An 18012-nucleotide genomic window follows, 5' to 3' on the forward strand; every position below is an offset into this window, starting at 1 on the left:
TGGATCACGTAGTAAAGTGGTACCACACTGAAACAGTACACTAAACCTGGTTTGGATCAATATTTTAGAGGATAATGCATGTTAGGTCTAGGTTAGCCCTGAGATTTTCACTCATCAGACTCATACTTTCGCATTCTTCAGATACTTGTTGAACGGATCCTGGGTTTTTTTCTGGTATGGTTCACGTAGTAATGTGGTACCACACTGAAACAATCAATTAAACCAGGTCTTGATAAATATTTTAGATGATAACGCATGTTAGGTCTGGGTTAGGTCTAGGATTTGCCCTCATCAGGCTCATACTTTCGCATATTTCTCATACTTCATGGCTAGATCCTGGGCAATTTCTGGATTGGATCACGTAGTAATGTGGTACCACACTGAAACAGTCAATTAAACCTGGTTTCGATCAATATTTTAGAGGATAACGAAAGTTATGTCTAGGTTAGGCCTGGGATTTGCTCTCATCAGACTCATTCTTTCGCATTCTTAACATACTTGTTGAGCGGATCCTGGGTTTTTTCTGGTTTGGATCCCGTACTAATGTGGTTCCACACCGAAACAGTCAATTAAACCTGGTTGCGATTAATATTTAAGAGGATAACGCCGGTTATGTCTGTGTTAGGTTTGGTATTTGCCCTCATCATGCTCGTACTCTCGCATTTTTCGCATACTTTTTGGCCAGATCCTGGGCTATTTTCTGGTTTGGATCACATAGTAATGTGGTACCACACTGAAACAGTCGATTAAACCAGGTTTCGATCAATATTCTTGAGGATAACGCATGTTAGGTCTAGGTAAGGCCTGGGATTTTCACTCATCAGGCTCATTCTTTCGCATTCTTCACATACTTGTTGAACGGATCCTGGGTTTTTTCTGGTTTGGATCACGTAGTAATGTGGGACCACACTGAAACGGTCGATTAAACCTGGTTTCGATCATAATTTTAGAGGACAACGCAAGTTTGGTCTGGGATAGGGCTGGGATTTGCCCTCATCAGGCTCATACTTTCGCATTTTTCACATACTTGTTGAACAGATCCTGGGTTTTTTCTGGTTTGAGTCACGTAGTAATGTGGTACCACACTGAAACATTCAAATAAACCTGGTCTTGATAAATATTTTAGAGGATAACGCATGTTAGGTTTGGGTTAGGTCTAGGATTTGCCCACATCAGGCTCATACTTTCGCATATTTCTCATACTTCATGGCTAGATCCTGGGCTGTTTCTGGATTGTATCACGTAGTAATGTGGTACCACGCTGAAACAGTCAATTAAACCTGGTTTCGATCAATATTTGAGAGGATAACGCAAGTTAGGTCTGGGATAGGTCTGGGATTCGCCCTCATCAGGCTCGTACTTTCGCGTTTTTCTCATACTTGTTGAACTGTTCCTGGGTTTTTTCTGGTTTGGATCACGCAGTAGTGTGGTACCACACTGAAACAGTCCACTCAACCTGGTTTCGATCAATATTTTAGAGGATAACGCATGTTATGTCTAGGTGAGACCTGGGATTAGCCCTCATCAGACTCATACTTTCGCATATTTCTCATACTTCATGGCTAGATCCTGGGCTATCTCTGGATTGCATCACGTAGTAATGTGGTACCACACTGAAACAGTCCATTAAACCTGGTTTCGATCAATATTTTAGAGGATAACGCATGTTAGGTCTGGGATAGGTCTAGAATTTGCCCTCATCAGGCTCATACTATCGCATATTTTTCATACTTGATGGCTAGATCCTGGGCTTTTTCAAGATTGGATCACGTAGTAATGTAGTACGACACTGATACAGTCGATTAACCCTGGTTTCGATCAATATTTTAGAGGATAACGCATGTTAGGTCTGGGTTAGGCCTGGGATATGCCCTCGTCAGGGTCATACTTTCGCAGTTTTAACATACATGTTGACCTCATCGAGGGTTTTTTCTGCTTTGGATCACGTAGTAAAGTGGTGCCACACTAAAACTGTCAATTAAACCTGGTTTCTATCAATATTTTAGAGGATAACGCAAGTTATGTCTGGGATAAGTCTGGGGATTTGCCCTCATCAGGCACATACTGTCGCGTTTGTCACACTCGAGTTGAACAGATCCTGGGTATTTTCTGGCTTGGATCACCTAGTAATGTGGTACCACACTGAGACAGTCCATTAAACCTGGTTTCGATCAATATTTTAGAGAATAATTCATGGTAGGTCTAGGTTAGTTCTGGGATTTGCTCCCATCAGGCTCATACTTTCGCATATTTCTCATACTTGATGGGCAGATTCTGGGCTTTTTCTGGTTTGGATCACGTAGTAATATGGTACCACACTGAAACAGTCCATTAAACCTGGTTTCGATCGATATTTTAGAAGATAACGCATGTTATGTCTAGGTGAGACCTGGGATTAGCCCTCATCAGACTCATACTTTCGCATATTTCTCATACTTCATGGCTAGATCCTGGGCTATTTCTGGATTGCATCACGTAGTAATATAGTACCACACTGAAACAGTCAATTAAACATGGTTTCCATCAATATTTTAGCGGATAACGCAAGTTATGTCTAGGATAGGTCTGGGATATGCCCTCATCAGGCTCATACTTTCGCGTTTTTCACATACTTCTTGAACAGATCCTGGGTTTTTTCTGATTCGGATCACGTAGTAATGTGGTACCACACTGAAACAGTCCATTAAACCTGGTTTCCATCAATATCTTTGAGGATAACGCATGTTAGGTCTGGGTTAGGTCTAGGATTTGCCCTCATCAGGCTCATACTTTCGCATATTTCTCATACTTCATGGCTAGATCCTGGGCTATTTCTGGATTGCATCACGTAGTAATGTAGTACCACACTGAAACAGTCAATTAAACCTGGTTTCCATCAATATTTTAGAGGATAACGCAAGTTAGGTCTGGGACAGGTCTGGGATTTGCCCTCATCAGACTCATACTTTCGCACACTTCACATACTCGTTGACAAGATCCTGGGTTTTTTTCTGGTTTGGATCACGTAGTAATGTGGTACCACACTGAAACAGCCCATTAAACCTGGTTTCGATGAATATTTTAGAGGATAACGCATGTTAGGTCTGGGATAGGTCTAGGATTTGCCCTCATCAGGCTCATACTTTCGCATATTTTTCATACTTCATGGCTAGATCCTGGGCTTTTTCTGGTTTGGATCATGTAGTAATGTGGTACCACACGGAAACAGTCCATTAAACCAGGTTTCGATCAATATTTTAGAGGATAACGCAAGTTAGGTCTGGGATAGGTCTGGGATTTGCCCTCATCAGGCTCATACTTTCGCGTTTTTCACAAACTTGTTGAACAGATCCTGGGTCTTTTCTGGTTTGGATCACGTAGTAATGTGGTACCACACTGAAACAGCCCATTAAACCCGGTTTCGATGAATATTTTAGAGGATAACGCATGTTATGTCTGGGATAGGTCTAGGATTTGCCCTCATCAGGCTCATACTTTCTCATATTTTTCATACTTCATGGCTAGATCCTGGGCTTTTTCTGGTTTGCATCACGTAGTAATATAGTACCACACTGAAACAGTCAATTAAACCTCGTTTCCATCAATATTTTAGCGGATAACGCAAGTTATGTCTAGGATAGGTCTGGGATTTTCACTCATCAGACTCATTCTTTCGCATTTTTCACATACTTGCTGAACAGATCCTGGGTTTTTTCTGGTTTGGATCACGCAGTAGTGTGGTACCACACTGAAACAGTCCACTCAACCTGGTTTCGATCAATATTTTAGAGGATAACGCATGTTATATCTAGGTGAGACCTGGGATTAGCCCTCATCAGACTCATACTTTCGCATACTTCACATACTTGTTGAACAGATACTGGGTTTTTTTCTGGTTGGGATCACGTAGTAATGTGGCACCACACTGAAACAGTCGATTAAACCTGGTTTCGATCGATATCTTTGAGGATAACGCATGTTAGGTCTGGGTTAGGTCTAGGATTAGCCCTCATCAGACCCATACTTTCGCATATTTCTCATACTTCATGGCTAGATCCTGGGCTATTTCTGGATTGCATCACGAGGTAATATAGTACCACACTGAAACAGTCAATTAAACCTGGTTTCCATCAATATTTTAGCGGATAACGCAAGTTATGTCTAGGATAGGTCTGGGATATGCCCTCATCAGGCTCATACTTTCGCGTTTTTCACATACTTGTTGAACAGATCCTGGGTTTTTTCTGATTCGGCTCACGTAGTAATGTGGTACCACACTGAAACAGTCCATTAAACCTGGTTTCGATCAATATCTTTGAGGATAACGCATGTTAGGTCTGGGTTAGGTCTAGGATTTGCCCTCATCAGGCTCATACTTTCGCATATTTCTCATACTTCATGGCTAGATCCTGGGCTATTTCTGGATTGCATCACGTAGTAATGTAGTACCACACTGAAACAGTCAATTAAACCTGGTTTCCATCAATATTTTAGAGGATAACGCATGTTATGTCTAGGTGAGACCTGGGATTAACCCTCATCAGACTCATACTTTCGCATATTTCTCATACTTCATGGCTAGATCCTGGGCTATTTCTGGATTGCATCACGTAGTAATATAGTACCACACTGAAACAGTCAATTAAACCTGGTTTCCATGAATATTTTAGCGGATAACGCAAAGTTATGTCTAGGATAGGTCTGGGATATGCCCTCATCAGGCTCATACTTTCGCGTTTTTCACATACTTGTTGAACAGATCCTGGGTTTTTTCTGATTCGGATCACGTAGTAATGTGGTACCACACTGAAACAATCCATGAAACCTGGTTTCGATCAATATCTTTGAGGATAACGCATGTTAGGTCTGGGTTACGTCTAGGATTTGCCCTCATCAGGCTCATACTTTCGCATATTTCTCATACTTCATGGCTAGATCCTCGGCTATTTCTGGATTGCATCACGTAGTAATGTAGTACCACACTGACACAGTCAATTAAACCTGGTTTCCATCAATATTTTAGAGGATAACGCAAGTTAGGTCTGGGACAGGTCTGGGATTTGCCCTCCTCAGACTCATACTTTCGCACACTTCACATACTCGTTGACAAGATCCTGGGTTTTTTTCTGGTTTGGATCACGTAGTAATGTGGTACCACACTGAAACAGCCCATTAAACCTGGTTTCTATCAATATTTTAGAGGATAACGCAAGTTATGTCTGGGATAGGTCTGGCGATTTGCCCTCATCAGGCTCATACTGCCGCGTTTTTCACATTCGAGTTGAACAGATCCTGGGTTTTTTCTGGCTTGGATCACCTAGTAATGTGGTACCACACTGAGACAGTCCATTAAACCTGGTTTCGATCAATATTTTAGAGAATAATTCATGTTAGGTCTAGGTTAGTTCTGGGATTTGCTCTCATCAGGCTCATACTTTCGCATATTTCTCATACTTGATGGAAAGATTCTGGGCTTTTTCTGGTTTGGATCACGTAGTAATATGGTACCACACTGAAACAGTCCATTAAACCTGCTTTCGATCGATATTTTAGAGGACAACGCAAGTTAGGTCTGCGATAGGTCTGGGATTTTCACTCATCAGACTCATACTTTCGCATTTTTCACATACTTACTGAACAGATCCTGGGTTTTTTCTGGTTTGGATCACGCAGTAGTGTGGTACCACACTGAAACAGTCCACTCAACCTGGTTTCGATCAATATTTTAGAGGATAACGCATGTTATGTCTAGGTGAGACCTGGGATTAACCCTCATCAGACTCATACTTTCGCATATTTCTCATACTTCATGGCTAGATCCTGGGCTATTTCTGGATTGCATCACGTAGTAAAATAGTACCACACTGAAACAGTCAATTAAACCTGGTTTCCATCAATATTTTAGCGGATAACGCAAGTTATGTCTAGGATAGGTCTGGGATATGCCCTCATCAGGCTCATACTTTCGCGTTTTTCACATACTTGTTGAACAGATCCTGGGTTTTTTCTGATTCGGATCACGTAGTAATGTGGTACCACACTGAAACAATCCATGAAACCTGGTTTCGATCAATATCTTTGAGGATAACGCATGTTAGGTCTGGGTTAGGTCTAGGATTTGCCCTCATCAGGCTCATACTTTCGCATATTTCTCATACTTCATGGCTAGATCCTCGGCTATTTCTGGATTGCATCACGTAGTAATGTAGTACCACACTGAAACAGTCAATTAAACCTGGTTTCCATCAATATTTTAGAGGATAACGCAAGTTAGGTCTGGGACAGGTCTGGGATTTGCCCTCATCAGACTCATACTTTCGCACACTTCACATACTCGTTGACAAGATCCTGGGTTTTTTTCTGGTTTGGATCACGTAGTAATGTGGTACCACACTGAAACAGCCCATTAAACCTGGTTTCTATCAATATTTTAGAGGATAACGCAAGTTATGTCTGGGATAGGTCTGGCGATTTGCCCTCATCAGGCTCATACTGCCGCGTTTTTCACATTCGAGTTGAACAGATCCTGGGTTTTTTCTGGCTTGGATCACCTAGTAATGTGGTACCACACTGAGACAGTCCATTAAACCTGGTTTCGATCAATATTTTAGAGAATAATTCATGTTAGGTCTAGGTTAGTTCTGGGATTTGCTCTCATCAGGCTCATACTTTCGCATATTTCTCATACTTGATGGAAAGATTCTGGGCTTTTTCTGGTTTGGATCACGTAGTAATATGGTACCACACTGAAACAGTCCACTAAACCTGCTTTCGATCGATATTTTAGAAGATAACGCATGTTAGGACTAGGTTAGGCCTGGGATTCGCCCTCATCAGACACATACTTTCGCATTCTTTACGTACTTGCTGAACAGCTCCTGGGTTTTTTTCTGGTTTGGATCACATTGTAATGTGGTACCACACTGAAACAGTCGATTAAACCTGGTTTCGATCAATATTTTAGAGGATAATGCAAATTAGGTCTAGGTTAGGCTTGGGATTTGCCCTCATCAGGGTCATACTTACGCAGTTTTAACATACATGTTGACCTGATCGAGCGTTTTTTCTGCTTTGGATCACGTAGTAAAGTGGTACCACACTGAAACAGTCCATGAAACCTGGTTTAGATCAATATTTTAGAGGATAACGCAATTTAGGTCTGGGTTAGGTCTGGGATTCGCCCTCATCAGGCTCATACTTTCGCGTTTTTCACATACTTCTTGAACAGATCCTGGGTTTTTTCTGGTTTGGAACACATAGTAATGTGGTACCACACTGAAACAGTCCATTAAACCTGGTTTCGATCAATATTTTAGAGGATAATGCAAATTAGGTCTAGGTTAGGCCTGGGATTTGCCCTCATCAGGGTCATACTTTCGCATATTTCTCATAATTCATGGCTAGATCCTGGGCTATTCCTGGATTGCATCACGTAGTAATGTAGTACCACACTGAAACAGTCAATTAAACCTGGTTTCCATCAATATTTTAGAGGACAACGCAAGTTAGGTCTGCGATAGGTCGGGGATTTTCACTCATCAGACTCATACTTTCGCATTTTTCACATACTTGCTGAACAGATCCTGGGTTTTTTCTGGTTTGGATCACGCAGTAGTGTGGTACCACACTGAAACAGTCCACTCAACCTGGTTTCGATCAATATTTTAGAGGATAACGCATGTTATGTCTAGGTGAGACCTGGGATTAACCCTCATCAGACTCATACTTTCGCATATTTCTCATACTTCATGGCTAGATCCTGGGCTATTTCTGGATTGCATCACGTAGTAATATAGTACCACACTGAAACAGTCAATTAAACCTGGTTTCCATCAATATTTTAGCGGATAACGCAAGTTATGTCTAGGATAGGTCTGGGATATGCCCTCATCAGGCTCATACTTTCGCGTTTTTCACATACTTGTTGAACAGATCCTGGGTTTTTTCTGATTCGGATCACGTAGTAATGTGGTACCACACTGAAACAGCCCATTAAACCTGGTTTCGATGAATATTTTAGAGGATAACGCATGTTAGGTCTGGGATAGGTCTAGGATTTGCCCTCATCAGGCTCATACTTTCGCGTTTTTCACATACTTGTTGAACAGATCCTGGGTTTTTTCTGATTCGGATCACGTAGTAATGTGGTACCACACTGAAACAGCCCATTAAACCTGGTTTCGATGAATATTTTAGGGGATAACGCATGTTATGTCTGGGATAGGTCTAGGATTTGCCCTCATCAGGCTCATACTTTCGCATATTTTTCATACTTCATGGCTAGATCCTGGGCTTTTTCTGGTTTGGATCACGTAGTAATGTGGTACCACACGGAAACAGTCCATTAAACCTGGTTTCGATTGATATTTTTGAAGATATCGCATGTTAGGTCTAGGATAGGCCTGGGATTTGCCCTCATCAGACACATACTTTCGCATTCTTTACGTACTTGTTGAACAGATCCTCGGTTTTTTTCTGGTTTGGATCACGTAGTAATGTGGTACCACACTGAAACAGTTGATTAAACCTGGTTTCGATCAATATTTTTGAGGATAACGCATGTTAGGGCTAGGTTAGGCCAGGGATTTGCCCTCATCAGGGTCATACTTTCGCAGTTTTAACATACATGTTGACCTGATCGAGGGTTTTTTCTGCTTTGGATCACGTAGTAAAGTGGTACCACACTGAAACAGTCCATTAAACCTGGTTTCGATCAATATTTTAGAGGATAACGCAATTTAGGTCTGGGATAGGTCTGGGATTCGCCCTCATCAGGCTCATACTTTCGCGCTTTTCACATACTTCTTGAACAGATCCTGGGTTTTTTCTGGTTTGGAACACATAGTAATGTGGTACCACACTGAAACAGTCCATTAAACCTGGTTTCGATAAATATTTTAGAGGATAATGCATGTTAGGTCTAGGTTAGGCCTGGGATTTGCCCTCATCAGGGTCATACTTTCGCATATTTTTCATACTTCATGGCTAGATCCTGGGCTTTTTCTGGTTTGGATCACGTAGTAATGTGGTACCACACGGAAACAGTCCATTAAACCTGGTTTCGATCGATATTTTAGAAGATAACGCATGTTAGGTCTAGGATAGGCCTGGGATTTGCCCTCATCAGACACATACTTTCGCATTCTTTACGTACTTGTTGAACAGCTCCTGGGTTTTTTTCTGGTTTGGATCACGTAGTAATGTGGTACCACACTGAAACAGTTGATGAAACCTGGTTTCGATCAATATTTTTGAGGATAACGCATGTTAGGACTAGGTTAGGCCTGGGATTTGCCCTCATCAGGGTCATACTTTCGCAGTTTTAACATACATGTTGACCTGATCGAGGGTTTTTTCTGCTTTGGATCACGTAGTAAAGTGGTACCACACTGAAACAGTCCATTAAACCTGGTTTCGATCAATATTTTAGAGGATAACGCAATTTAGGTCTGGGATAGGTCTGGGATTCGCCCTCATCAGGCTCATACTTTCGCGCTTTTCACATACTTCTTGAACAGATCCTGGGTTTTTTCTGGTTTGGAACACATAGTAATGTGGTACCACACTGAAACAGTCCATTAAACCTGGTTTCGCTCAATATTTTAGAGGATAATGCATGTTAGGTCTAAGTTAGGCCTGGGATTTGCCCTCTTCAGGGTCATACTTTCGCGTTTTTCACATACTTGTTGGACAGATACTGGGTTTTTTTCTGGTTTGGATCACGTAGTAATGTGGTACCACACTGAAACAGACGATTAAACCTGGTTTCGATCAATATTTTTGAGGATAACGCATGTTAGGTCTAGGTTAGGCCTGGGATTTTCACTGATCAGACTCATACTTTCGCATTTTTCACATACTTGTTGAACAGATCCTGGGTTTTTTCTGGTTTGGATCACGCAGTAGTGTGGTACCATACTGAAACATTCAATTAAACCTGGTTTTGATAAATATTTTAGAGGATAACGCATGTTACGTCAGGGTAAGGTCTAGGACTTGCCCTCATCAGGCTCATACTTTCTCATATTTCTAATACTTCATTGCTAGATCCTGGGCTATTTCTGGATTGCATCACGTAGTAATGTAGTACCTCACTGAAACAGTCGATTAACCCTGGTTTCGATCAATATTTTAGAGGATAACGCATGTTAGGTCTAGGTTAGGCCTGGGATATGCCCTCATCAGGGTCATACTTTCGCGTTTTTCATATACCTGTTGAACAGATACTGGGTTTATTTCTGGTTTGGATCACGTAGTAATGTGGTACCACACGGAAACAGTCCATTAAACCTGGTTTCGATCAATATTTTAGAAGATAACGCATGTTAGGTCTAGCTTAGGCCTCTGATATGCCCTCATCAGACACATACTTTCGCATTCTTCTCGTACTTGTTGAACAGCTCCTGGGTTTTTTTCTGGTTTGGATCACGTAGTAGTGTGGTACCGCACTGAAACAGTCAATTAAACCAGGTTTCGATCAATATTTTAGAGGATAACGCAAGTTAGGTCTGGGACAGGTCTGGGATTTGCCCTCATCAGACTCATACTTTCGCACACTTCACATACTCGTTGACAAGATCCTGGGTTTTTTTCTGGTTTGGATCACGTAGTAATGTGGTACCACACTGAAACAGCCCATTAAACCTGGTTTCGATGAATATTTTAGAGGATAACGCATGTTAGGTCTGGGATAGGTCTGGGATTTGCCCTCATCAGGCTCATACTTTCGCATATTTTTCATACTTCATGGCTAGATCCTGGGCTTTTTCTGGTTTGGATCACGTAGTAATGTGGTACCACACGGAAACAGTCCATTAAACCTGGTTTCGATGAATATTTTAGAGGATAACGCATGTTAGGTCTGGGATAGGTCTAGGATTTGCCCTCATCAGGCTCATACTTTCGCGTTTTTCACATACTTGTTGAACAGATCCTCGGTTTTTTTCTGGTTTGGATCACGTAGTAGTGTGTTACCGCACTGAAACAGTCAATTAAACCAGGTTTCGATCAATATTTTAGAGGATAACGCAAGTTAGGTCTGGGATAGGTCTGGGATTTGCCCTCATCAGGCTCATACTTTCGCGTTTTTCACAAACTTGTTGAACAGATCCTGGGTCTTTTCTGGTTTGGATCACGTAGTAATGCGGTACCACACTGAAACGGCCCATTAAACCTGGTTTCGATGAATATTTTAGAGGATAACGCATGTTATGTCTGGGATAGGTCTAGGATTTGCCCTCATCAGGCTCATACTTTCGCATATTTTTCATACTTCATGGCTAGATCCTGGGCTTTTTCTGGTTTGGATCACGTAGTAATGTGGTACCACACGGAAACAGTCCATTAAACCTGGTTTCGATCGATATTTTAGAAGATAACGCATGTTAGGTCTAGGATAGGCCTGGGATTTGCCCTCATCAGACACATACTTTCGCATTCTTTACGTACTTGTTGAACAGCTCCTGGGTTTTTTTCTGGTTTGGATCACGTAGTAATGTGGTAGCACACTGAAACAGTTGATTAAACCTGGTTTCGATCAATATTTTTGAGGATAACGCATGTTAGGACTAGGTTAGGCCTGGGATTTGCCCTCATCAGGGTCATACTTTCGCAGTTTTAACATACATGTTGACCTGATCGAGGGTTTTTTCTGCTTTGGATCACGTAGTAAAGTGGTACCACACTGAAACAGTCCATTAAACCTGGTTTCGATCAATATTTTAGAGGATAACGCAATTTAGGTCTGGGATAGGTCTGGGATTCGCCCTCATCAGGCTCATACTTTCGCGCTTTTCACATACTTCTTGAACAGATCCTGGGTTTTTTCTGGTTTGGAACACATAGTAATGTGGTACCACAATGAAACAGTCCATTAAACCTGGTTTCGCTCAATATTTTAGAGGATAATGCATGTTAGGTCTAGTTTAGGCCTGGGATTTGCCCTCTTCAGGGTCATACTTTCGCGTTTTTCACATACTTGTTGAACAGATACTGGGTTTTTTTCTGGTTTGGATCACGTACTAATGTGGTACCACACTGAAACAGACGATTAAACCTGGTTTCGATCAATATTTTTGAGGATAACGCATGTTAGGTCTAGGTAGGCCTGGGATTTTCACTGATCAGACTCATACTTTCGCATATTTCACATACTTGTTGAACAGATCCTGGGTTTTTTCTGGTTTGGATCACGCAGTAGTGTGGTACCATACTGAAACATTCAATTAAACCTGGTCTTGATAAATATTTTAGAGGATAACGCATGTTACGTCAGGGTAAGGTCTAGGACTTGCCCTCATCAGGCTCATACTTTCGCATATTTCTAATACTTCATTGCTAGATCCTGGGCTATTTCTGGATTGCATCACGTAGTAATGTAGTACCTCACTGAAACAGTCGATTAACCCTGGTTTCGATCAATATTTTAGAGGATAACGCATGTTAGGTCTAGGTTAGGCCTGGGATATGCCCTCATCAGGGTCATACTTTCGCGTTTTTCATATACATGTTGAACAGATACTGGGTTTATTTCTGGTTTGGATCACGTAGTAATGTGGTACCACACTGAAACAGTCGATTAAACCAGGTTTCGATCAATACTTTTGAGGATAACGCATGTTAGGTCTGGGTTAGGTCTAGGATTTGCCTTCATCAGGCTCATACTTTCGCATATTTCTTATACTTCATGGCTAGATCCTGGGCTATTTCTGGATTGCATCACGTAGTAATGTAGTACCACACTGAAACAGTCCATTAAACCTGGTTTCGATCAATATTTTAGAAGATAACGCATGTTAGGTCTAGGTTAGGCCTCTGATATGCCCTCATCAGACACATACTTTCGCATTCTTCACGTACTTGTTGAACAGCTCCTGGGTTTTTTTCTGGTTTGGATCACGTAGTAGTGTGGTACCGCACTGAAACAGTCAATTAAACCAGGTTTCGATCAATATTTTAGAGGATAACGCAAGTTAGGTCTGGGACAGGTCTGGGATTTGCCCTCATCAGACTCATACTTTCGCACACTTCACATACTCGTTGACAAGATCCTGGGTTTTTTTCTGGTTTGCATCACGTAGTAATGTGGTACCACACTGAAACAGCCCATTAAACCTGGTTTCGATGAATATTTTAGAGGATAACGCATGTTAGGTCTGGGATAGGTCTAGGATTTGCCCTCATCAGGCTCATACTTTCGCATATTTTTCATACTTCATGGCTAGATCCTGGGCTTTTTCTGGTTTGGATCACGTAGTAATGTGGTACCACACGGAAACAGTCCATTAAACTTGGTTTCGATGAATATTTTAGAGGATAACGCATGTTAGGTCTGGGACAGGTCTGGGATTTGCCCTCATCAGGCTCATACTTTCGCGTTTTTCACAAACTTGTTGAACAGATACTGGGTTTTTTTCTGGTTTGGATCACGTAGTAATGTGGTACCACACTGAAACAGCCCATTAAACCTGGTTTCGATGAATATGTCAGAGGATAACGCATGTTATGTCTGGGATAGGTCTAGGATTTGCCCTCATCAGACTCATACTTTCGCATATTTCTCATTCTTCATGACTAGATCCTGGGCTATTTCTGGATTGCATCACATAGTAATATAGTACCACACTGAAACAGTCAATTAAACCTGGTTTCCATCAATATTTTAGCGGATAACGCAAGTTATGTCTAGGATAGGTCTGGGATATGCCCTCATCAGGCTCATACTTTCGCGTTTTTCACATACTTGTTGAACAGATCCTGGGTTTTTTCTGATTCGGATCACGTAGTAATGTGGTACCACACTGAAACAGTCCATTATACCTGGTTTCGATCAATATATTTGAGGATAACGCATGTTAGGTCTGGGTTAGGTCTAGGATTTGCCCTCATCAGGCTCATACTTTCGCATATTTCTCATACTTCATGGCTAGATCCTGGGCTATTTCTGGATTGCATCACGTAGTAAGGTAGTACCACACTGAAACAGTCAATTAAACCTGGTTTCCATCAATATTTTAGAGGATAACGCAAGTTAGGTCTGGGACAGGTCTGGGATTTGCCCTCATCAGACTCATACTTTCGCACACTTCACATACTCGTTGACAAGATCCTGGGTTTTTTTCAGGTTTGGATCACGTAGTAATGTGGTACCACACTGAAACAGCCCATTAAACCTGGTTTCGATGAATATTTTAGAGGATAACGCATGTTAGGTCTGGGATAGGTCTAGGATTTGCCCTCATCAGGCTCATACTTTCGCATATTTTTCATACTTCATGGCTAGATCCTGGGCTTTTTCTGGTTTGGTTCACGTAGTAATGTGGTACCACACGGAAACAGTCCATTAAACCTGGTTTCGATGAATATTTTAGAGGATAACGCATGTTAGGTCTGGGATAGGTCTAGGATTTGCCCTCATCAGGCTCATACTTTCGCATATTTTTCATACTTCATGGCTAGATCCTGGGCTTTTTCTGGTTTGGATCACGTAGTAATGTGGTACCACACGGAAACAGTCCATTAAACCTGGTTTCGATCGATATTTTAGAAGATAACGTATGTTAGGTCTAGGATAGGCCTGGGATTTGCCCTCACCAGACACATACTTTCGCATTCTTTACGTACTTGTTGAACAGCTCCTGGGTTTCTTTCTGGTTTGGATCACGTAGTAATGTGGTACCACACTGAAACAGTTGATTAAACCTGGTTTCGATCAATATTTTCGAGGATAACGCATGTTAGGACTAGGTTAGGCCTGGGATTTGCCCTCATCAGGGTCATACTTTCGCAGTTTTAACATACATGTTGACCTGATCGAGGGTTTTTTCTCCTTTGGATCACGTAGTAATGTGGTACCACACTGAAACAGCCCATTAAACCTGGTTTCGATGAATATTTTAGAGGATAACGCATGTTAGGTCTGGGATAGGTCTGGGATTTGCCCTCATCAGGCTCATACTTTCGCATATTTTTCATACTTCATGGCTAGATCCTGGGCTTTTTCTGGTTTGGATCACGTAGTAATGTGGTACCACACGGAAACAGTCCATTAAACCTGGTTTCGATGAATATTTTAGAGGATAACGCATGTTAGGTCTGGGATAGGTCTAGGATTTGCCCTCATCAGGCTCATACTTTCGCGTTTTTCACATACTTGTTGAACAGACCCTCGGTTTTTTTCTGGTTTGGATCACGTAGTAGTGTGTTACCGCACTGAAACAGTCAATTAAACCAGGTTTCGATCAATATTTTAGAGGATAACGCAAGTTAGGTCTGGGATAGGTCTGGGATTTGCCCTCATCAGGCTCATACTTTCGCGTTTTTCACAAACTTGTTGAACAGATCCTGGGTCTTTTCTGGTTTGGATCACGTAGTAATGTGGTACCACACTGAAACGGCCCATTAAACCTGGTTTCGATGAATATTTTAGAGGATAACGCATGTTATGTCTGAGATAGGTCTAGGATTTGCCCTCATCAGGCTCATACTTTCGCATATTTTTCATACTTCATGGCTAGATCCTGGGCTTTTTCTGGTTTGGATCACGTAGTAATGTGGTACCACACGGAAACAGTCCATTAAACCTGGTTTCGATCGATATTTTAGAAGATAACGCATGTTAGGTCTAGGATAGGCCTGGGATTTGCCCTCATCAGACACATACTTTCGCATTCTTTACGTACTTGTTGAACAGCTCCTGGGTTTTTTTCTGGTTTGGATCACGTAGTAATGTGGTACCACACTGAAACAGTTGATTAAACCTGGTTTCGATCAATATTTTTGAGGATAACGCATGTTAGGTCTGGGTTAGGTCTAGGATTTGCCTTCATCAGGCTCATACTTTCGCATATTTCTTATACTTCATGGCTAGATCCTGGGCTATTTCTGGATTGCATCACGTAGTAATGTAGTACCACACTGATACAGTCCATTAAACCTGGTTTCGATCAATATTTTAGAAGATAACGCATGTTAGGTCTAGGTTAGGCCTCTGATATGCCCTCATCAGACACATACTTTCGCATTCTTCACGTACTTGTTGAACAGCTCCTGGGTTTTTTTCTGGTTTGGATCACGTAGTAGTGTGGTACCGCACTGAAACAGTCAATTAAACCAGGTTTCGATCAATATTTTAGAGGATAACGCAAGTTAGGTCTGGGACAGGTCTGGGATTTGCCCTCATCAGACTCATACTTTCGCACACTTCACATACTCGTTGACAAGATCCTGGGTTTTTTTCTGGTTTGGATCACGTAGTAATGTGGTACCACACTGAAACAGCCCATTAAACCTGGTTTCGATGAATATTTTAGAGGATAACGCATGTTAGGTCTGGGATAGGTCTAGGATTTGCCCTCATCAGGCTCATACTTTCGCATATTTTTCATACTTCATGGCTAGATCCTGGGCTTTTTCTGGTTTGGATCACGTAGTAATGTGGTACCACACGGAAACAGTCCATTAAACCTGGTTTCGATGAATATTTTAGAGGATAACGCATGTTAGGTCTGGGATAGGTCTGGGATTTGCCCTCATCAGGCTCATACTTTCGCGTTTTTCACAAACTTGTTGAACAGATACTGGGTTTTTTTCTGGTTTGGATCACGTAGTAATGTGGTACCACACTGAAACAGCCCATTAAACCTGGTTTCGATGAATATGTCAGAGGATAACGCATGTTATGTCTGGGATAGGTCTAGGATTTGCCCTCATCAGACTCATACTTTCGCATATTTCTCATACTTCATGGCTAGATCCTGGGCTATTTCTGGATTGCATCACATAGTAATATAGTACCACACTGAAACAGTCAATTAAACCTGGTTTCCATCAATATTTTAGCGGATAACGCAAGTTATGTCTAGGATAGGTCTGGGATATGCCCTCATCAGGCTCATACTTTCGCGTTTTTCACATACTTGTTGAACAGATCCTGGGTTTTTTCTGATTCGGATCACGTAGTAATGTGGTACCACACTGAAACAGTCCATTAAACCTGGTTTCGATCAATATATTTGAGGATAACGCATGTTAGGTCTGGGTTAGGTCTAGGATTTGCCCTCATCAGGCTCATACTTTCGCATATTTCTCATACTTCATGGCTAGATCCTGGGCTATTTCTGGATTGCATCATGTAGTAAGGTAGTACCACACTGAAACAGTCAATTAAACCTGGTTTCCATCAATATTTTAGAGGATAACGCAAGTTAGGTCTGGGACAGGTCTGGGATTTGCCCTCATCAGACTCATACTTTCGCACACTTCACATACTCGTTGACAAGATCCTGGGTTTTTTTCAGGTTTGGATCACGTAGTAATGTGGTACCACACTGAAACAGCCCATTAAACCTGGTTTCGATGAATATTTTAGAGGATAACGCATGTTAGGTCTGGGATAGGTCTAGGATTTGCCCTCATCAGGCTCATACTTTCGCATATTTTTCATACTTCATGGCTAGATCCTGGGCTTTTTCTGGTTTGGATCACGTAGTAATGTGGTACCACACGGAAACAGTCCATTAAACCTGGTTTCGATGAATATTTTAGAGGATATCGCATGTTAGGTCTGGGATAGGTCTAGGATTTGCCCTCATCAGGCTCATACTTTCGCATATTTTTCATACTTCATGGCTAGATCCTGGGCTTTTTCTGGTTTGGATCACGTAGTAATGTGGTACCACACGGAAACAGTCCATTAAACCTGGTTTCGATCGATATTTTAGAAGATAACGTATGTTAGGTCTAGGATAGGCCTGGGATTTGCCCTCACCAGACACATACTTTCGCATTCTTTACGTACTTGTTGAACAGCTCCTGGGTTTCTTTCTGGTTTGGATCACGTAGTAATGTGGTACCACACTGAAACAGTTGATTAAACCTGGTTTCGATCAATATTTTCGAGGATAACGCATGTTAGGACTAGGTTAGGCCTGGGATTTGCCCTCATCAGGGTCATACTTTCGCAGTTTTAACATACATGTTGACCTGATCGAGGGTTTTTTCTCCTTTGGATCACGTAGTAAAGTGGTACCACAC

Source organism: Colletes latitarsis, unplaced genomic scaffold, assembly GCF_051014445.1.
Source record: "Colletes latitarsis isolate SP2378_abdomen unplaced genomic scaffold, iyColLati1 scaffold0013, whole genome shotgun sequence".
NCBI lineage: Eukaryota > Metazoa > Arthropoda > Insecta > Hymenoptera > Colletidae > Colletes > Colletes latitarsis.